Raw genomic sequence first — 23,463 nt, 5'->3', positions numbered from 1 at the left:
TGAAATTATATGCCCCGGTCAAACAGTGGCAGAAATATTGGGGTTTGGGTGTTGGAGGTGTCTTCACACCATAACCCTATGGAGGTACTCTTAACCACTTAAGCCCCAGCCCTATTTTGGACACTTTGTTTACAAGTTAAAACCAGTATTTTTTCCTAGAAAACTGCTTAGAACCCCCAAACATTATATATATATATATATTTTTAGCAAAGACTCTGGAGAATAAAATGTCAGTCATTGCAAAATTTTTTGTCACGCGGTATTTGCGTGGCGGTCTTTAAAACGCCATTTTTTTGGAAAAAATTTGAAAAATCACAATTCACTGCATTTAAAAAATACTAAACAGTAAAGTTAGCCCATTTTTTTTGTATATTGTGAAAGATGATGTCACGCCGAGTAAATAGATACCCAACATGTTACGGTTTAAAATTGCGCCCCCCCCCCCTGTGGGATGGCGACAAACTACGGTCAATAGAGATCTCAATCGGCGACGCTTTGAATTTATTTAACGGTTACCAGTTTAGAGTTAGAGTATAGCTCTTTTTTAAATTATTGCCCATGCTCTGGCGATCGCGGCGATACCTCACATGTGTGGTTTGAACAGCGATTTCATTCGCGACTCGACTTGCGTATACGTTTTTTTTTGTGCGCGAGCTAACGGTGACGGGGGCGGCTAAATTTTTTTTTTTTTTTTCCTATTTATTTTTTCTTTTTTTTTAACTTTATTACAGGTTTTTTTTAAAAAAATCTGATCACTTTTATTGCTGTCACAAGCAATGTAAACATCCCTTGTGACACCAATATATAGTGACAGGTGACGGAAGTGACGTCATGGACGCCGCCTCTGGGTTACATCATCGGAGACCCGATCGATGCCGTTTCCGGCATTCATCGGGACTCCATCCAGCCGGCGGACGTGCCAGCTGGGTGCTCGGGGCTCCCGGTGGGACGGGAGCCCCGAGCAAAGCCACGGAAGGCGGCGGGAGGGGGGGGACGTCCCCTCCCGCTCACCCGGGTAACGATCGAGCAGGTCCCGAGCCGCATCGGTCGTTACCGACGGAAAGCCGACCGTCGGCTTCAAACCACGGTACCGGGATGATGCCTCTAGCTAGAGGCATCATCCTGGTATAACCCCGCAAAGTTACCCGACGTACGGGTACGTTAGTATGCGGTAAGTGGTTAAAGAAAGCAAGAGTTGGCCTTGCTGTAAAAAAAATTTAAATTATATGCACCTGTCTAACAGGGGCAGAAAAATTGGTCCTTGGGTGTTAATTATGCCCATGAAACCTATACCGAAAAATATCTTCCAGATAAAATCTACACTCACAAAGCTAGGCAGCATAGACAGTCTTGCAAAGATTCCACGTCCCAAAAACAGTTAATCAGCGACATCGACATTAGGGGCTTCATAGCTGTTGCTAATCAAGGAATGATTCATTTTAATAATTGTCAACAGTCTGTGGACAAATGCTCTCTTTTATCTGTCACAAAACCTCCAGCAGCACTGAATGCCCATTCGGAAAGAACTCTGGATGCACGGGAGCCCAGCAGCTCAATTGTGTACTGGCAATTTCTAACCAGTGGTCTATTCTCATGACCCAGTACCCAGTGGATCGTCGACTGGAAAGCTCCCCATGTCTGTTTTCACCCTAGATAATCTCCTACCATATGATGCAGACGCTGCCAATGGAATAGGAAAGCTGACAGCCATGGGCACCAAGGACTAAAAACTTTTTTAACTGCATCACTGAGGGGACCCCCTTCTCCACCACTCCTCCTTTGACCAACAGAAGCCTCAAAACTAGCTTTTCCATGAGACTGTAACCTAGCAGAGCCTGGAAAGGCATTACATAAACTCCTCTTTAAGGTGTCCTCTGCTCCCTCTGTGGGGATGGGATGAGTTCCAAGACTTTTTCCTTGAAAAAGTGGTCAAAGAGGGTTGCCCACCAGTAATGATCCTTCTCCTTGATGCCACAAATTCTCGGGTCCTTTAGCAGGCTTTGAAGAATAAGGGAGCCCATGCACTGCAAGTTTTTGAAAGTATGAGAAACAGAGTCCTTGTGAATTCTGGGGATTGAAGTACCTGGAACTGCCTCCTTTCAGCCATGTACTACTCCCAAGGGTTCAGGGGATGGGAAACCATCTCTTAAGGTTTGACGGATGTCCTCCTCTGCTTCAATGCCACCAAAACTGCCATAATCCTCCTACTCCTCCTCCGTCTCCTCTTGTGTGTTCCGCAGCGTCAGAAAATGCTGTCTGCATAATGCGAGCCTTGAGAGGAAAGGAAGTCCCTCTTTTGCTCCCTCTGCTCTGCCTCAAGTGCCCTGTCCATAATGCCACGCAGAGTCTGATCCAGCAGGAACACAACAGGAATTGTGTCACTGATGCATGCATTGCCACGGCTTACCATCCTTGTGACCTCCTCAAATGGTGATAGTATAGTGCATGCATCCTTTATCGACAGGCATTGGCGTGGGAAAAAAAATGAGCTGCCCTGAGCCTGTCATTGTGCCATACTCATACAGGTACTCGTTGACAGCCCTCTACTGCATGTGCAGCATTGCCAAAGTTAAGTTCCACCTGATGGGCATGTCACAAATTAGGCGGTGTATGGGAAGGTGGAATTCCGCCTGAATTTCAGCCATCTGAACACTGGCTGTATATGACCGCCTGAAATGGCTACAGACTCTTCTGGCCTGCTTCAAAAGATTTTGCAACCCTGGGTACCTGTTTAAGAAATGCTGCACCACCAAATTGAGGGCATGTGCCAGGCATGGCAGATGTGTCAAAGGGGACAGGAGGTTAGTGCCATTATCACACACCACCATTCCTGGCTCAAGCTGGTGTGATGTGAACCACCTCTGGGCCTGAACCCCTGCAGAGCTGAATGATTATCTGCTCTGGTGTGGCTCCTGTCCCCTAGCCAGACCAGCTGAGGCACTGCATGGCATCTTTTAGCCTGACTCATTAAAAAAAACCATTAACGCTTAAGAGGAACTGGTGGTTCATAGGAGGATGGAGGAGAAGGAGGGGATGGAGCAGACAAATCTCGCATTATCCCCACCAGCATGGAGATGCAGTGGCAAAACAAGCTCCAGCACTGAGCCCTGTCCTGTATCCTTCCTAGTTGCAAGCAGAGTTACTCAGTGTGCTGTGAACTAAATATATCATCCATGACCATGCTTGATGGACTACAAGTCAGCAGTAAGGTAGACCTTGCATAACAATGCCACAACATTGCCTTCCACATGATGGTACAAAGCTGGAATGGCCTTACACGAAAAGAAATAGTCATTGGGAACCCACCATTGTGGTACAGCACATTCTGCACATTCACAGATTTGGCAGAATCTACTAGACAGAAAGGCAGGAGTTGTAAAACCAGCAGCTTGGACAAGCTGGAATTTATATGCTGGGCATGTGGGTGGCAGGAACTGTATATTATTTTTTTTTTTCGTTGCAGCAACTGGAACAGAGAAATTTGCCTCATATGCTCTACAGCTGGTGGTGTGCTTCTGACAGACGTGCTGCAAGGACCTAGGACACCCTTCACTATACCATCATCCTTATCAGTGGAGGCTGCTGAGAGGTCATAAGGTATAGCCAGGGTAGACCTGAAAGGTGAGGAGTGAGGAGGAGAATAGCATCCCTTTTGTGTGGCTTTCAAGTGCTCTTGCTAACGGGCTGAGTGGTGGGAGGTTAAATGCCTTGTCAAGCATGTGGTACCCAAATGGCTGGCGTTTTTGCCACGATTGATCTGCTTGAGGCAAAGTTTGCAAATTGCAACAGTGCAATCGGCTGCACATGTGCCAAAAAAGGCCCACACAGCTGAGCTGTGGGAAGTGGGCGGGAAAATAACAGCTCCACAATCTGATGCAATAGGATGGCTGCAGTCTACTCTTCCATGATGGCTGCCTCTGGAGGACAACATGCCTTATTGGGGTTGTGCCTCACCCTCACTTTCCTCTTCTGCTCTATCCGGCACCCAAGACATGTCAGTGACCTTATCATCATCCCCTCCATCCTCATCGTCACTGGAGCCAACTTGGCAATACACTGTGGCTAGGGTAACATGACTGCCAATTTGTTGTTCAGTGTTCTCCCCCTCTGTAGGCTTATGTTCCAACCTTCCTTAACCTCAGAGTCAGAACCAATATCAGAATCAAGTATTGCCTGTGCATTGTCAAGGAGCTACTGGCTGATGCTGTATTCAAAGAACTCAGCTGAGTCCTCCATGATTCTGGGGCTAGGGCAGGAGTAGCTGTGGACAAGGAGGCAGAATAAACCGCTCTGGCAGCTACGGCGGACTGCGCACTAGACTCTGCTTGAGTGATAGAGGATTAGGAGGATGAGGATAGTTTTGTAAGCTAGTCCACCACATCCTCTGCATGCTGTGGTTGGATAGCACTGGCAACATCACTAAACAGAGAAAATGGTGCTCTGCCTAAAGACAAACCATTTCCACCTTTGCCTGTGGACACATATACGCTGCTGGCCACCCCAAAGTGCCATAGGAACGTCTGCCTCTCCTTGTTGGCTTATTACGAAAATGTAATAGAGATTGGAAAATGTGTAATTGTATGGACCTTAATCAATGGAAAGTGGTGTTTGGTGCACTTTAACTTCAGGACTGCCGCTGACAGAAAAGTCACTTCAATATACTGCAGTAAAGCTGCAATGACACACTACAATATACTGCAAAAGAACTGCACTGATGCACTACAATATACTGCAGTAAAAGTACACTGACTCACTTCAATATACTGTAGTAGAAGTGCACAGATGCACTACAATATTCTGAAGTAAAAATACACTGATGCACTTCAATATACTGCAGTAAAACTGACATGACACACTGCACTATCTATCTATCTATCTATCTATCTATCTATCTATCTATCTATCTATCTATCTATCTATCTCCACGCCCATATCACACTGCAAATGTTTCCTCTGGGAAGGAACCTTTTATAGTGTAGGGTGAATCTATAAGCAATGAGCCATGATTGTCTTCATGACCTCATTGTCCATCATGACTTTCTCCAATCATGGCTCTGACAGTGCTCTGTGGCCTGATTTCAGGGCTTAGAATGCTTTGTGTGGTGCACAGTGCATTGTGGGGTGTTCGGCGGGCCGAACAAACGGTAGAATGCCAAGCCAATTCAGGTGGTCACTGAACGGGCGAACAGACAATGTTCAGGCCGAATTTTTGCTCGGCTTGGACTGTTCATCCAACACTAGTCCTGAAGTAGATTAGGGAAATATTACAAAGTGTTTGCAGGGAGACATATCTTTTTGTATTTGTCAGTAACAACTTTATTTGTTATTTAGCTTTGTGGGTATTTTTTGCATGTTTTACAATATGATTTTTACTTTCAGTTAGGTTTAAATAAAAAATAGAGTTTTGGGTTTAGTATTTAGTATAGTGTTTAAATACTGTACATATAGTCACTACAATATTTTGGTGCCTTTTTCAGTCAAATAAATGCACTCAGTTGTGTCTGTCTTGTTTAAAAAGCAGCCTAGTGAAAGTGTTAAATACTGTGCACATTAAAATTTTTTGTATGAGTTGCTACACAATATATATTTTTTTGTCACCGAAATGCACTATAATATTGCCACGTACCTGGTCAAGGGTATGAAGTTCTGAGAGGACTCCCCTTTGCGGCTAAGTGCAGTACACCCCTGAAAATGGTGCAGGAGGTGCAGTGCCCAAAGAAGCACAGTTTTCCAGTAGAGTACTGAAGACCTGGAACAGTGATCACCTGAAGAATGCTGGGACAGGCCGGATACACAATCGGGCACATGTCTCTCAGGAACTCCAGAAGTACTTGGCAACAGTGCACACAGAAGGCAGTAGTGGAAGCCAGGCCAGAGGTCATACGCCTATCCTGTAGTGGAGGCAAGTAGCAGGAACAAGAGAAAGGCAAGGTCTTACACAGGAGGGCAAGTAAATAGCAGGCAAATGGTAGCAAATCCGTAATGCAAGCCAGGGTCATACACAGGTGATCAAGCAGCAGCACAGTCTATAGAGCAAGCCAAGGGGTCAAAGCCAGGAGCAGAGATCAGACAGGTCAAGGGAAAGCCGGGTCAACAACAGGAAATCCACGGAGATATGCACAGAGGCTCAGGAACACAGGAAGGCTGACAACAATCCAGCAATCTGGTTAATACAGCAGCAGTCTTTTATAGGCCAGAGGGTGGCTGCTTCTGTCACATATTGCGTTCCCCATTGCGCAGCCTATTCGCCATTCTTGTGGCAGGGCGCATCGGGTTGCACCGGATGCATCCATTTCTTGTATTGGCAACATTGCCAGTTCCTCTACAGCCATTTCCCTGACAAATATTACATTTTGTATTGTTTTGGGTAGTCTACAAAATTTCATATTCAATTCAATAACAATAAAAGCTTGTAATATTCACATGTAAAATTACTTTAAGGTAAACACTGCAATAATAACTTAAAATATGTTTTGCAAATATACTATACGATCCCTTTAACAATTTCTGACTCAATGATCTTTAACAAGTATAAAGCAAGTGAAGTCAGAACTACTATTTTTTTTTTTTGGCTAGTTACTTAGAAAGTATTGAAGCTATTGAATCAGCATCACAGTCATGTAACTAGACTGTTCAACAATGGTAACTCCTGTATTTCTCCCCTGGCAGGTATAGGTAAAGCTGAACTCTGGTCAGCTATAAAAATGTAAATAGGGAAGAAGATTTTGAACCCTAATATATTAATAGATTACTGCTTCTGTAGTCTAGAGAGTTATAATGCAAAGAAATATTTCCATTATTCTTCACTTCCGCGGAAGCTGGCAATCTGTCCCTCTCCAGCTCAGGTATGTTGGCAGGCTCTTGATTCCATTATGTCAAGACATCTGTGAGGAGGCAGTGGATGACTAGTAGAAAAGGACAGTTTAGTGGGACTGGTTGACTATCCTGGACTGGTGGGATTAAAGTCTGTGGGAGTGAGGAATAATGAAATTATTCCTCTGCATTACAACCCTTAGACTAAATAAGCAGAAATTCAAGAAAATACAGTGAAATAGGATGCAAATTATATTTTTCTTATAGCTCATTTTAAACTGATAACTGCAGATAGCTCGGGCATATATGACATGTTTCCAGAAAATTAAAAACTAAGCAAATACCAGCTGACAAAATATACAAAGAAAATGAAAACTAGCATAGGTCATGATAGTGCAATTGCTGATAGCTATAATCAACAAAACCTCAGTTGACACTTTTTGTACTTAAGTACGAAGGATGTACATGATTGCTTCAGTGTAGGTGTGAAAGGAACAAAATTGCTTGAATAAAACTGAAAAACAGTTCAACAATGTTCAGTCTTTATTAAAATCATCATTCAGAACTTGTTGGCAGATCAAGCAAAATCAAAGATCTACACTGACAAGAAATTACTTGCAAAGTAAATACCCCCAGTAACCAATGAACCAAGGGCATCCACAAATGGATTAGTCATAATTTTACTAAATTGTTTTCCCTGACCTGTCCAAGTGGACAGAAAGTGAGGGGAAAACCACTCAACATGGGCAAGACAGCCTTTAAAGCCCCTCCCTACCGAAGGTTTGGGGACACACACATTAATGTTCTGAACCTATAAGGTTACTAAGACCTTTATTATTTTTAGCCGATTTTAGATTTTTTTTTTTGACAGGTCAAGGATTGCAAACTAAAAAGAAAAGGAAAGCCTGTGGTTTCAATGGCAAAATTACTGATGAGTGCACCTAATTATTTGACCACAAAAGTTGTTCATTTGTTCAGGTTGTAGAGTTGGCACCTGTTTTTTAATAGTGAAAATTTAGTTAACAGAAAAACATACGAGGGTGCTAAAAAAAAAAAAACAAAAAAAAAAACAGCCAGTTACAAAAGAAGAAAGACTGAATGAGCATAAAGTAAAGTGGATAATTATTTGCCCACCCACTCAAAAAGTGTTTTTTAACCTATATATGAGACCTAGTGGGCTGATTCAGCCCATGGTTTCTTGAATGTCTTGTATACTCAAACAGCCAAATCTCACTATGTCCCAGCCTACCCAGCAGGTAGGTCTAGATGTTCCCACCCCAATTAGCATATTAAAGCACCATATAATGCCTACAATCTAAAAAATCTAATCAAGCACAGTACCAATGACATATCAGGCATTTTTATATCACTTAACTCGTCAAAATCTACCTACAGTCAGGTCCATAAATATTGGGACACAGACACAATTATAATCTTTTTGGCTCTATACACCACCACAATGGATTTGAAATGAAACAAACAAGATGTACTTTAACTGCAGACTTTCAGCTTTAATTTGAGGGTATTTACATCCAAATCAGGTGAAAGGTGTAGGAATTACAACAGTTTGTATATGTGCCCCACACTTTTTAAGGGACCAAAAGTAATGGGTCAATTGGCTGCTCAGCTGTTCCATGGCCAGGTGTGTGTTATTCCCTCATTATCCCATTTACAAGGAGCAGATAAAAGGTCCAGAGTTCATTTCAAGTGTGCTATTTGCATTTGGAATCTGTTGCTGTCAAATCTCAATATGAGATCCAAAGAGCTGTCACTATCAGTGAAGCAAGCCATCATTAGGCTGAAAAAAAAAACAAACCCATCAGAGAGATAGGAAAACATTTGCTGTGGCCAAATCAACTGTTTGGAACATCCTTAAAAAGAAAGAACACACCTGTGAGCTCAGCAACACCATAAGACCCGGAAAACCACAGAAAACAATTGTGGTGGATAACCGAAGAATTCTTTCCCTGGTGAAGAAAACACCCTTCACAGCAGTTGGCCAGATCAAGAACACTCTCCAGAAGGTAGGTGTATGTGTGTCAAAGTCAACAATCAAGAGAAGACTTCACCAGAGTGAATACAGAGGGTTCACCACAAGATGTAAACCATTGGTGAGCCTCAAAAACAGGAAGGCCAGATTAGAGTTTGCCAAACAACATCTAAAAAAGCCTTCACAGTTCTGGAACAACAGCCTATGGACAGATAAGACCAAGATCAACTTGTACCAGAGTGATGGGAAGAGAAGAGTATGGAGAAGGAAAGGAACTGCTCATGATCCAAAGCATACCACCTCATCAGTGAAGCATGGTGGTGGTAGTGTCATGGCTTGGGCATGTATGGCTGCCAATGGAACTGGTTGTATTTATTGATGATGTGACTGCTGACAAAAGCAGCAGGATGAATTCTGAAGTGTTTCGGGCAATATTATCTGCTCATATTCAGCCAAATGCTTCAGAACTCATTGGATGGCGCTTCACAGTGCAGATGGACAATGACCCGATGCTTTCTTGCAAAAGCAACCAAAGAGTTTTTTAAGGAAAAGAAGTGGAATGTTATGCAATGGCCAAGTCAATCACCTGACCTGAATCCGATTGAGCATGCATTTCACTTGCTGAAGACAAAACTGAAGGGAAAATGCCCCAAGAACAAGCAGGAACTGAAGACAGTTGCAGTAGAGGCCTGGCAGAGCATCACCAGGGATGAAACCCAGTGTCTGGTGATGTCTATGCATTCCAGACTTCAGGCTGTAATTGACTGCAAAGGATTTGCAACCAAGTATTAAAAAGTGAAAGTTTGATTTATAATTGTTAATCTGTCCCATTACTTTTGGTCCCTTAAAAAGTGGGAGACACATATACAAACTGTTGTAATTCCTACACCGTTCACCTGATTTGGATGTAAATACCCTCAAATTAAAGATGGAAGTCTGCAGTTAAAGCACATCTTGTTTGTTTCATTTCAAATCCATTGTGGTGGTGTATAGAGCCAAAAAGATTATAATTGTGTCTGTGTCCCAATATTTATGGACCTGACTGTAAATTGAAATATCAGTTTTGGGATGGCTGACCTTCTAAAAAAAAAAGAAACTAAGTATCTGAAGTGTTAGAACTAATGTACATTATTACAACAGAGAAATAATGATGAAAGAACAAGGAAAGTAAATATACTGAACAGATCCAACCAGGACTGATAATCCCTAAACCAAGAACCCAGAAAAAAAGCAAAAACATGCAACTTCTGCTGATCTGTTAAAGGTATTCTCAATGTTGCAATCTTCTGTGTTACAAGCACAAAGCTTTAAATAGAAAAATGTTAAGAGTGCACACTGGAAAGTAAAAGTGGCAAGTTCAGGGAAATACGGTGAACATGCATACATGGGCAAATGCCTTTGCAGGATTCACTGGGGAAAGAAGCCAGCAGCCGTTCACTTGTATTGGCAGCTGTATGTGGTGCCGTGGCTCCCCCCCCCCAGAAAAGCACCAGATATTTTAAGCTTCAAGACTCTGGACCATATAATTGTCCATGTGCATGAGGCATAGAAAAAAAAAAAACATAAAAAGCTTTTGATTCACATGTTCAAATTAAAGCGTAACTCCACTTTTGTTGAGGAAAAAACATTCCCCTCTGGGTGATCTATGTGCATTACAAGGATTATAACAAACTTTGTTGCAGATTCCTACCTTTTGTTATTCTGAAGAAATCATTGTTTGTTTCTCTGTGCCCCTGTGCTGAGTGGGTCAAATGGGAGTGGTTTCATAATTATCTATCAGCTGTGGCAGCTGCTGAGCTCATCCCTTTAGACGTGTCCCTTTTGGAAGTATCTCACCAAAAATGACATTTTTGCTGCAGGGGAAGCCAGAAATCTGACTTGTATCTTAGGCAGACTTCTGGGAAAATTGGTGAGCCAATCACACTAGCAGGAAATGATGTTTCTGGGGTGTGGTCAGTACACATTCTGTGTACAGAACATGCCCAGAAGCTGTTTAGCAGGGAATGATGCGCCTGCACCGGAAGTGATGAGCAGGGCCGCTGCAGGCGCATTGACTCCTGGAATCGATGACGTTCAGCTCCCAAGAGTCAATGCAAGGAGGAAGAGATGGCGCGGGCCACTGCCGCAGAGGGAGGAAGTGGAAGAAAGGTAAGTGTATTTTCTTCAATTACGAAGGTAAGTCATTGAAAAAAAAATCGGGACTATCCATTCCTTTTTTAGGTGATGTTCAGCAAGCGGATGGCCCAAAGTGGTTTTTGAGGCCGGAACTCCGCTTTAAATCCATACAACATTTTCATTGTTAGCAAGTAACGCATTTCAAGAGCTGTTTTGTTCTGTATTACACATGCAGATTACGAAAGTTCAACAATTATGCATTCATTTGAATATTTATATACTCCTGCAATATAGTTAGAGATAATGATTTAAAAGCTGAGAAACCATTAGTCATAGATATTTCTTGCTAAATACATTTGATTCCCTGATTAAACTATAAATAGTAAATGTACATTTAGAATAAGAACATATTCATATTGTCTGTTAAACATTGTAATGAGTTTGTCTGCAGCTTGCTTGTGCATATCTGTTGTAGTATTCTATCAAAAAGACTTTTTACTTAGTATAGAAAGTTTTGCTATAGTCGTTTTGAAGAGCATCACACTTTTCTTTACTAAAGAAATTATTTGAAGGGTTTGCATTTTACTCCAGCTCTGCAAAATTTATTTAATATATAACAACTATACTTATTGTTAAACAAACAAAAAACAAACTAGATTAAGTCCCCGTTCACACTGGGGTGACCTGTCAGGCGGCCTGGTCGCCTGACAGGTCGCCTTCCATAGAGAAGCTGCGGACCCGTTCTAATAGGAGCGACACAAGTCGCTCCGACTTAGAAAAAGGGTCCAGAGCTTCTTTGGGGCGACCTGGAGCGACCTGCATAGACTTCAATGTTATGAAGTCCGTGCCGGCCGCTCCGAGGTCGCGGTGCGAGCAGTGCGCCGCGACCTATGAGGTCGCCCCGGAAAGTAGCGTCGCCCCAGTGTGAACGGGGCCTTACAGGTTGTGAAAAACTTTTTAAAAAAAATCAGTGGCATGCCAAGGATGGGGTGGTAGGAGTGGTCCATCTTGGTGCAGTCAGTAAGTGGGTGCTTTGTAGAGAATCAAAACACAGCTAGCATTCAAGAAGTTCTGGCTATATTGGTTTTCCACTTAACAGAGCCTCCATAATTCTGGGGCTTCCTTTAATTGGCAGAGCCAGCTGCACAGGAGCCAAACCTCTCAAGTAAGTTACCACTGACACCAATTAACTATTTGGCTCAGCTCTCACTGACCATTAATTTAAGGGATCAATGTAGGGGGGTCCTTTACTACTGACATTAAATATAGGGGGCACATCATCACTGACCACCAATGTAGATAGACACTACAACGATCACCAATTTTAGGGAGCATTTGTTCAGTGAACACCAATATAATGGTATTCTAAATCAAAATCCAGCAGATATTACAATGATGGCTAATGTAAAATTTCCCTGACCACCAGCGGACATGGGGGGAACTACACCAATCTTCAATGAAAGATATTTCATTGACAACCATTATAAAGAGGTATGTCACAACTCACCATAATTTTAAGAGCTCACTCCACCATTTTTTTACCATGTTTCATATTTTGGGTGTATCACAAAACCTGGTCAGCATGCACAGAACACTTACAGAATCCATGGGTTCTTCTCCCCATGGCGCCTTTCAAATTTCAATTTGGTGCAGCTGTGCATGGCTCCGCCCACACAGCCGAGTCATTCACTCACAGAGATTGGTGCGTGAGAAAACTGCAAGTCTGACATGACAGTTCTCAATGACATGTAGTTCTCAATGGAGCATATGTGACATCACCACACTTTTCATTAAAACTGTCTCCAGCTCCTCCATTGGGGTGTCCGCGAGTGGAGGAAGAGGGCCTGTTAGGCTACAAGGCTTAACTCCAGAATATGATTTAATGTACTACATACTTACTCAGATTTGGAAGCCACCCACATATGTAACTTTCACTATAGTGAGCTATTACGCTGTTTGACTGTACCATTGCATTGTATGTACTATTGTTTATTTTCTGTTTTGTATTTAAAAAACTTTCAATAAAAATATTATTTAAGAAAAAAAAAACTGCCTCCAGCTTGAAGTTCATGTGCGTGTAAAGGCAGGAGTCATAATACTTTTGACAATATAGTGCATGTACACATAAACATATAAGAGAACAAGACTTCAAAATAGTAGCTGGATGGAGACTGTCCCATATGTACTGTATGTATAAATATTTTTTGAAAACACTAACGCGTTTGGAGAAAAACTCTTTCTCAGAGGTGTTTATAGCAGAGGGACATTGCCATTAATGACAAAAGTGTATACAGTACAAGGGTCAAATGCTGAATCTAAAACCAGAGGTAATTACTGGTGCCCCCACCATATGTAAGCCTGATGCCAGGAAGGAGCATGCGGCACAGCCATGCATAGCTCAATGACTTTGTACAAGCCTGTAGATCTTGTTGTTGAGAAGGTCTGGACTTCTGTCTTCAACCCCCTCTTTTTCATTGCCTGAGTGGATGTTTCTGACAAGATGGTTACTTCTATATCCCTATAAAGTCTTCGCAATATCTGTTAAACCTTTCCTGGTATATTGATAACCAAGTTAAGGTTTGGATTTTTGACCTTTATGACACACCTCATCAGATGAGCCTTTTGACCCTTGTATACACATTTCTCATGATGGGCAATGTCCCTCTGCAGTAAGCACCTCTTAAGAAGAGTTTACCTCGAAATGCGTCAGCGATGTTCAGAAAATATTTATACATGCGGGACAATCTTCATCCAGCCGCTATTTTGAATTCTTGTTTCCTATATGTTTATGTGTCAGGGACACAATTCTAATCTTTTTGGCTCTATGCACCACCACAATGGATTTGAAATAAACAAACAAGATGTGATTTAACTGCAGACTTTCAGCTTTAATTTGAGGGTATTTACATCCAAATCAGGTGAAAGGTGTAGGAATTACAACAGTTTGTATATGTGCCTCATACTTTTTAAGGGACCAAAAGTAATGGGACAGATTAACAATCATAAATCAAACTTTCACTTTTTAATACTTGGTTGCAATTACAGCCCTAAGTCTGGAACGCATAGGCATCACCAGATGCTGGGTTTCATCCCTGGTGATGCTCTGCCAGGCCTCTACTGCAACTGTCTTCAGTTCCTGCTTGTTCTTGGGGCATTTTCCCTTCAGTTTTGTCTTCACCAAGTGAAATGCATGCTCAATCGGATTCAGGTCAGGTGATTGACTTGGCCATTGCATAACATTCCACTTCTTTCCCTTACAAAACTCTTTGGTTACTTTCGCAGTATGCTTCGGGTCATTGTCCATCTGCACTGTGAAGTGCCGTCCAATGAGTTCTGAAGCATTTGGCTGAATATGAGCAGATAATATTGCCCGAAACACTTCAGAATTCATCCGGCTGCTTTTGTCAGCAGTCACATCATCAATAAATACAAGAGAACCAGTTCCATTGGCAGCCTTAACATGCCCATGCCATGACACTACCACCACCATGCTTCACTGATGAGGTGGTATGCTTTGAATCATGAGCAGTTCCTTTCCTTCTCCATACTCTTCTCTACCCATCACTCTGGTACAAGTTGATCTTGGTCTCATCTGTCCATAGGATGTTGTCCCAGAATTGTGAAGGCTTTTTTAGATGTTGTTTGGCAAATTCTAATCTGGCCTTCCTGTTTTTGAGGCTCACCAATGGTTTACATCTTGTGGCGAACCCTCTGTATTCACTCTGGTGAAGTCTTCTCTTGATTGTTGACTTTGACATACATACACCTACCTCCTGGAGAGTGTTCTTGATCTGGCCAATTGTTGTGAAGGGTGTTTTCTTTACCAGGGAAAGAATTCTTCGGTCATCCACCACAGTCGTTTTCCATGGTCTTCCGGGTCTTATGGTGTTGCTGAGTTCACCGCTGCGTTCTTTCTTTTTAATGATGTTCCAAACAGTTGATTTGGCCACACCTAATGTTTTTGCTATCTCTCTGATGGGTTTGTTTTGTTTTTTCAGCCTAATGATGGCTTGCTTCACTGATAGTGACAGCTCTTTGGATCTCATAATTAGAGTTGACAGCAACAGATTCCAAATACAAATAGCACACTTGAAATTAACTCTGGATCTTTTATCTGCTCCTTGTAAATGGGATAATGAGGGAATAACACACACCTGGCCATGGAACCGCTGAGCAGCCAATTGTCCCATTACTTTTGGTCCCTTAAAAAGTGGGAGGCACATATACAAACTGTTGTAATTCCTATACCTTTCACCTGATTTGGATGTAAATACCCTCAAATTAAAGCTGAAAGTCTGCAGTTAAAGCACATCTTGTTTGTTTCATTTAATTTCAAATCTATTGTGTTTGTGTATAGAGCCAAAAATATTATAATTGTGTCGATGTCCCAATATTTATGGACCTGACTGTATACAGTATCTATTGTTGTAAATTACATGTATTCTGGGACTTGGATTCCAGGTTTTTTTTAACATTTAGTATCAATAAATGCATAACTGTTTTGATAATATTACATCACATATTTCTTTTTTGTTAGTGCCCTTATAGTCCCACTCCCAATAGGGGTCCTTTTTCATATATATGTATAAAAGGGATGATGACATTTGGCAATACATTGTCAGTTTCCTATACAGCAAAGTTATTGATTTCACCTTAACTGAATTTTTACCATTCACACTGCTTTGGTAATTTGAAGAGAGGTTTAGAAGCACCCCTCATGTGCCCCAGACCAAGGGGTAAATGGACTATCCTGGTACCCAAGGGGTAAATGGCCTATCTCCGTACCCAATGATTACACTGAATTTTTACTATTGACACTGCTTTGGTAATTTGAAGAGAATTTAGAAGCACCCCTCATGTGCTCCCAACAAAGGGGTAAGTGGACTATCCTGGTACCCAAGGGGTAAATGGCCTATCTCCGTACCCAAGGATTACACTGAATTTTTACCATTCACACAGCTTTGTTAATTTGTAGAGAACTTTAGGAGCACTCCTCATGTGCCCCCAACCAAGGGGTAAATTGACTATCTTGGGCATGCCTACATTTGAGAATGGTGAGGTAATAATGGGCACTCTGTTACAGTTTGTGCCACATATTGTTTCCTGAATTTACAGTATAGTCAATTAAATACACCACACAGGGAGTAGAGCAATAACAAATATGAAATATATTTTAATTCAAACACCTCATTGGCGACTATGCAGGTGTGATAATTACTTTTTGTGGATCTTTACAGAGTCTTCAGATTAAAGGAGACCATGACAAAATATGTAGTCCTAACACGCTCAAGCTGCCAGTTTGAGTATCACTGCAAGGATACACGTTTCCCTTTTAACAGCATACCCCAGCTAGCAACCATACAAATATTTCAAGGCCAACCTGGTTCTCCATCCAAAGATAATGATAACACATTTGTACTGTATATAATATTTGTGGCGTGGAATGCAGTAAAGTTTGCAATACAGCCATGTTCACTGCAATCATCTGGTCATGTGCACACAAAAGCCTGCATTTTTTCCCCTTGCAAATAAACACACCCTTCTTGATTTACTAAACATCTCTATTCCTTTAGTAAATCAACCGTATGTCTTATCCAGTGGACAATAATGGTTGTACGCTTGTGCAGGGGAGATCAGTCTAAGCTGGGGGTCGGCAACCCATCAATCGTGATCTACCTGTGATGAGGAGATTGTGTCCTTGCCAACGCCCTGACTTCTCCTCCCACATATGCAGAGTGGCACAGGGAAGGACCAACTTAGTATGCCTCACAGATGACAAGCACAAGGAAGAGGAACCTGGATAGGAGTGGCAGCAGGGATGGCATTTACTGGAACCGAACCCCTGGAGTTCGCCCATGCAGCAGCTGACTTTTCCTTCTCTTCTCCTATCTTTCAGTTGCTGCAGGGGAGAACTACAGGGGATCAGTTACAGTAAATGCTCATGCTGCCCCTACTGTCCAGATTCCCCTTCCTTCCGCTGCTCGGGTCCCCCTGTGTGCTTCCTTGGTCCCTCCTACTCGTAACACTGCCTACTCCTCCTCCTCCTATTCCTCCTGCGGGGATCGTTTTAGGAAGGCTCGAGTAAGTATGTGTTCTACCGGCCCCTTCTTTTTCTGAATGAACACAGTGAGTGATCAGTACCGATCACTCACTGTGTTCATTAATAACTGATACAGAGCTCTTCTTGTTCATTTATTCTGTGCAGCTGAGGCTGCAGAGATGGAGATTGAGGACACAGTCCTCAATTTTCTTGTCTCTGTTTCAAAAGTGAGACATCAGAGGTATCTTTAAACATCTGATATTTCGTCAAAGCCCTCCAACTGGTCTGTTTAAAAAAAAAAAAAATTATAAAAAATAAAAGAGTTAAAAATAATTAACCACTTGGCGACCAGCCGCCGCATATATACTGTTGCAGGTCAGCTCTATTGTGCAAAACAATGCACCTGTACTTCGTTTCATGCCATAGCCAGTGGGGGCGCGCATGTGTGCCAGAGAGGAAGACAATCAGGGGGTCCTGTGGATGCGATGTCCACCGGCCACCCGCGATGGCTCCCCAGAGGGACAGAACGGCGGCCTGCCGATGTAAACAAGGCACAGATGAACACAGAGATCCTCTGTTCCTGCTATTCAGGATTCGGAACACAGATCTCAATGTTTATCTACTGAGTCCATCCCACACAGTTAAAAAGCATCTCCTAGGGACAAACCTAACCCTTTGATCACCCCAGGTGTTAACCCCTTCCCTGCCAGTGTCATTAGTACAGTAACAGTGCATATTTTTAGCACTGATTACTATAGTAATGTCACTGGTCCCCTCAAAAGTGTCATTTAGGTGTCTAATCTGTATGCTGCAATGTCTCTGTCCTGCTAAAATCGCTGATCGCCACCATTACTAGTAAAAAAAAAAATAAACATGCCATAAATCAGGAAGTTACGGGCCCTCTTGTGGAAGGGTTGGAGGGAGGGTTTCTGTCTTCCACGTCAAGCTCACCGACAGCGCCCTACGGGACCTTGAGAGCTACCAGAACTGCCAGCGGAAGGAAGGCTGCCTAGTTACCAGGGATCTATTATCATCCTGCATCCTGTTTGCCAAGGTGGAACATCTGAGCGTTATTAGCCCGGTACATGAGAGTGAAGGGCAATAAGTGGGGATGAGTGGCTTGGCTGAGGGGAGTGGAGCACAGAGGTGGTGGACCTTCTAGGTGTTTCTACATTCTATAGTCACTATAATCTCACCGGATCATCATATATCACTATTCTTTTCAGTTTCTTGTCAGTTTGTTTATAAACTGATTACTTTTGCTTCTGTTGAATTATTCACAGAGAAATTGGACTGTGTATGCACTATAATTGGACATTTGATTGTTTATTTATACACATGTCACTATGTTGGATTAATTAATTATTTATGTGTGCTGCTAGCAGTTTATTTTTATTTCTCACTGTTATTCACAGTTTGCTTTATTTTTCTAAGTTTTTCGTACTTTTTAGTTAGGCCTTACTAGTTAATCTCTAAAAAAAAAAAAAAAGGGTGATCACACTCCAGTGATCTTTGATCTTTTATGTTGTTCTTTTAGATCTCCGAGTCCCCATAAGTTGCCTGTCCCTGCTCTAAACAATCACATCTCAGAGAGTTTTGATTATGTGTCAGGCTTCTTACATAACTACTTTGTTGTAATCATCATCTGCACCATGGTTGCATTACAGTTTTTTTTTTTTTTTTAAAGGGTTTTGTTAAGAGTGATAATTAACATAAGGCATTATTATTCTGTGGGCAGCAAAAATATGTGTGGTTATACTTAGATCTCAAATTATCCCACATCACAGTGGAACTGTAATTCATGTTTAAAGCTCAGATATAAATAATGCAGATCGACAAGCTATCATGAAAATATATAGATGTAATGTGCAACTAGAATAAGTATACAGTTCTTTTAACCTTAGTAAATAATCTTCTATCGTTATTTAAAATATCTATCTATCTATCTATCTATCTATCTATCTATCTATCTATCTATCTATCTATCTATCTATCTATCTATCTATCTATCTATCTATCTATCTATCTATCTATCTATCTATCTATCTATCTATCTATCTATCTATCTATCTATCTATCTATCTATCTATCTATCTATATCTACTTTGTTATGCAGAGGAAATGCTTTTTTTCCCTTGTTACCTATAAAAAACAAAATTACAATGTACATCATCACAGTCATAATCCAACACTGCCTAAATACTTTTTTGGAAAATGGCCACGTCTGTAACTTTCTTCTTCCTCCTCTTATATACATTTACATTTACAGATATTTACCTCCAAGGAACAAAGTGGACAGGTATATAAGAAAAACAAAAATAAAATTTTTTTCTAAAACATTCGACTTTCCAGGTACTTTACATAATGACACGTTAACTAATGGTGTATACTGTTAAGTTATTTATGTTTATTTACACACTATTCTAAGTGCCGGTTCACACTACGTCGCTCCTAATTAGGGGGCGACCTGTGAAGTCGCGTGCAGCGCGACTTTGGCGCGACTTGCAGGGACTTCATAAAATGAATGTCTATGCAAGTCGCCTCCAGGTCGCCCCGAAGTAATACAGGACCCTTTTTCTAAGTTGGAGCGACTTGTGTCGCTCCTATTAGAACGGCTCCTGTACCGCACAATGGGAGCGTGACGGACCGCGACTTGTCAGGCTGACAAGTCGCGGTCCAAGTCGGACTAGTGTGAATGCGGTCTAAAAGTCCATTTGGGTCCGCAGAGAATCTAAAATTTGCATATTTTTAATTTAAAATAACAAAATATGAATATAACTCTTCATCAGGTCAATAGCTATACCCATTCTAATCTTTTTATAGTATGTGCTACAAAAGACTATGTAAGGTATAGGAACAGTGGAATCAGAATTTTAGGGTATTTGAGGACCCAAATACGCTAAAAATTGTTGTTACAAATGTGGGTGTCGTAGCACCATTATTATTTGGTACTTGAGGTAACAAATAACACGTGGAACACAGTGGTAAGGTGCTTACTCAACAGTCCCAAACAATATGGCAACAACGCCTTAATACCGCAGGCAACTCAGGTACAACTGTTCTCTTTAACACAGTCCAAGCAACTTGAGAAGACACTCTAATATTTTTTATGCTACTGGAACAGCATCTAGTGAAGAAGGGGTCACTGACAGGCAGAGCAGCAGTGTAGGCCCACTTAGTAGACTAATAAGAAGGTCCTCATCTCAACATTCTTGAGTCCCCAGATAGTGGAACCAGAGGCACTGGGGAGATTTTCCCTCACCTGTCCTTGTGACACCTATACAACAAATGGGGGGATTAGGTCTCAAAAGAAAAAGAATGCACAAAGAACATTTTCAGAAGTTGTAACAATTCCTCATTCTATTTGTGTATGGTCATTGGAGAGATTTCCCATCAGTTTCATCCTGACAGAGATTATAACCCTTTCCAGATCTATCCAGAATGGAAAAAACTTGGCTACAGTTGAGCTTTATTTATTTTTTTAACTAAATTTTATTAATAGAGAAGTGATTTTGATAGGTAGTGCAAAATGACTTTTGTTTGCTTTCTATACAAAATTCAATTGTCATAAATAATATACCTCATTGTACTTTAAAACATCCTCTGTGGGTAGGTAACAACACTAAAGGTAATTTTATGTGACATTGGCTTTGCTGTAGCTTTATAGCATTGACTGTGTACTGAATCACAAGAACCACACATAATGAAAGTGATGGCTCTCAAAATCTATATGCACGTATTGTAAGCACTGAGGTCTTTCTTAGTATTTTTGCAGAAAATCAGCATAGACACACATCCATACATTGTAGGATTTGGAAACATTCTAGCTGCAGCCGTAACCAGAGATCACTGTTTAGCTACACATATCTCAGTTTAAAGGGTAACTCTACTTTCGTGGGGGAAAAAAATCAGCAAATAAAGAAAGAATAATATAGCATATACAATTGCAACACAAATCATATTGTAATTTAATGTTATTAAAATTACCTTTCCTTTTCAATCTGCTGCTGTTGTAATTTTCTGAAAATGCAATGCAATATGGCTACCTGGAGGTGTTCTGTACACAGAATGTATACTGACCACACCCCAGAAACATCATTTCCTGCTTATTTGATTGGCTCACCAATTTTCCTAGAAGTCTGCCTAAGTTACAAGTCAGATTTCTGGCATCCCCTGCAACAAAAATGTAATTTTTGGTGAGATACTCCCAATAGGAACATGTCTAAAGAGATGCAGGCCTAGCAGATTTCCTCATTAGAGCTCTGCAGCTGCCACAGCTGATAGATAATTATGGAACCACTCCCCTTAGACCCACTCAGTACAGATGCACAGAGGAACAAACAATGATTTCTTCAGAATAACAAAAGGTAGGAATCTGCAACAAAGTTTGTTAACCGCTTCCATACAGAGCAGTTAGACCCCCTTCCTGCCCAGACCAATTTTCAGCTTTCAGCACTCTCACACTTTGAATGACAATTGCTCAGTCATGCTACACTGTAACCAAACAAAATTTTTATCATTTTTTTTCACACAAATAGAGCTTTCTTTTGGTGGTATTTGATCACAACTGGGTTTTTTTTTTTTCGTGATATAAGCAAAAAAAGAGAACAATTTTTGCAAAAAAAACACTTTTTTTTAGTTTCTATTATAAAATTTTGCAAAAAATTAATTTTTCTTCATACATTTGGGCCAAAATTTATACTGCTACATATCTCTGGTAAAATTAACCCAAATTCGTGTATATTATTTAGTCTGTGTGAAAGTTATTGAGTCTAGAAGCTATGGTACCAATTACTGAAAATTGATCACACCAGATGTACTGATGGCCTATCTCCTTTCTTGAGGCCCTGAAATGTCAGGACAGTACAAATACCCCCCAAATGACCCCTTTTTGTAAAGTAGACAGTCCAAGGTATTTAGTAAGAGGCATGGTGAGTTTTTTGAAGTTATAATTTTTTCCCACAATTCTTGGGAAAATGAAGAAAACATTTTTTTTTCTTTTTTTTCCCAAAACGTTGTCAATTTATAAGCTATTTCTAACACATAGCATGTACACAGCAAAAATGACACCCCAAAATTCATTCTGCTACTCCTTCTGAGTATGGTGATACCACATGTGTGAGACTTTTACACAGCCTGGCCACAAAAAGAGACTCCATGTCCAAGTAGCACCATAAGGCGTTTTAGGAGCATAAATACACATAAAACTTTCTTACTACCTATCACACTTTTCAAGGCCCTAGAGCACCAATACAACGGAAAAGTCCACAAAATGACCCCATTTTGGAAATCAAACACTCCAACGTATATTCTATGAGGCATTATGGGTCCTTTGAACATGTCATTTTTTTCCACAAGTTTTTGGAAAATGTGGGAAAAAAATAAAAACTTTTTTTTTTACACAAAGTTGTCAATTTATAGGATATTCCTAACACATAGCATGTACATAGCAAAAATGACACCCCAAAATACATTCTGCCACTCCTCCTGAGTATGGCAATACCACATGTGTGAGACTTTTTCACAGCCTAGCCATATAGAGGGGCCCAACATCCAAGGAGCATCATCATGCATCCTAGCCACTTGCCTAGGCCTATTTTTGACATTTGGTGTTTACAAGCTAAAATCAGTTGTTTTTGCTAGAAAACTACTTAGAACCCCAAAACATTATATATTTTTTTTTAGCAGAGACCCTAGAGAATAAAATGGAGATTATTGCAATATTTTTTATCACACCGTATTTGCGCAGCGGTCTTCCAAATGCAATTTTTTGGGAAAAAATTCACATTTTTGAATTAAAAAATAAGAAACCAGTAAAGTTAGCCCAATTGTTTTCCATAATGTGAAAGATAATGTTACGCCGAGTAAATAGATACCCAACATGGCATGCTTCAAAATTGCGCACGCTCACAGAATGGTGACAAACTTTGGTACTTAAAAATCCCATAGGCGACACTTTAAAAATTTCTACAGGTTGCTATCTTAGAGTTACAGAGGAGGTCTAGAGCTCAAATTATTGCTCTTGCTCTAACGATCGCGACGATACCTCACATGTGTAGCTTGAACACTGTTTACATATGTGGGCGGGGTTTCCGTATGCGTTCGCTTCTGTACGCGAGCTCGCGGGGACAGGGCGTTTACATTTTTTTTTTTTTTTTTACTATTTATTTTATTTATTATTTTTTATTTTTACACTGTTTTTTTAAAAAAAAAATTGATCATTTTTATTTCTATTACAAGAAATGTAAACATTACTTGTAATAGAAAAAGGCACGACAGGACCTCTTTTTTGTGAGATCTGGGGTCATAAAGTCCTCAGATATCACAAGTACACTAAAAGATAGAAAAAATTAAAAAAAAAAAAAATTAAATAAAATAAAATGAAAAAAAAAAGGGACCTTTAAACTGGTTGCTAGGCAACGACGTTTGCCGTAGCTCCGGTCCTCCAAGACCATAGAGTCGAGTGAGGGCTAAAGCCATGTTGCCGACGTCATTTTACAATGAC

Source organism: Pelophylax lessonae, assembly GCF_965119305.1.
Source record: "Pelophylax lessonae genome assembly, chromosome: 1".
Classification (NCBI taxonomy): domain Eukaryota; kingdom Metazoa; phylum Chordata; class Amphibia; order Anura; family Ranidae; genus Pelophylax; species Pelophylax lessonae.
Note: the sequence above shows the minus strand (reverse complement) of the source record.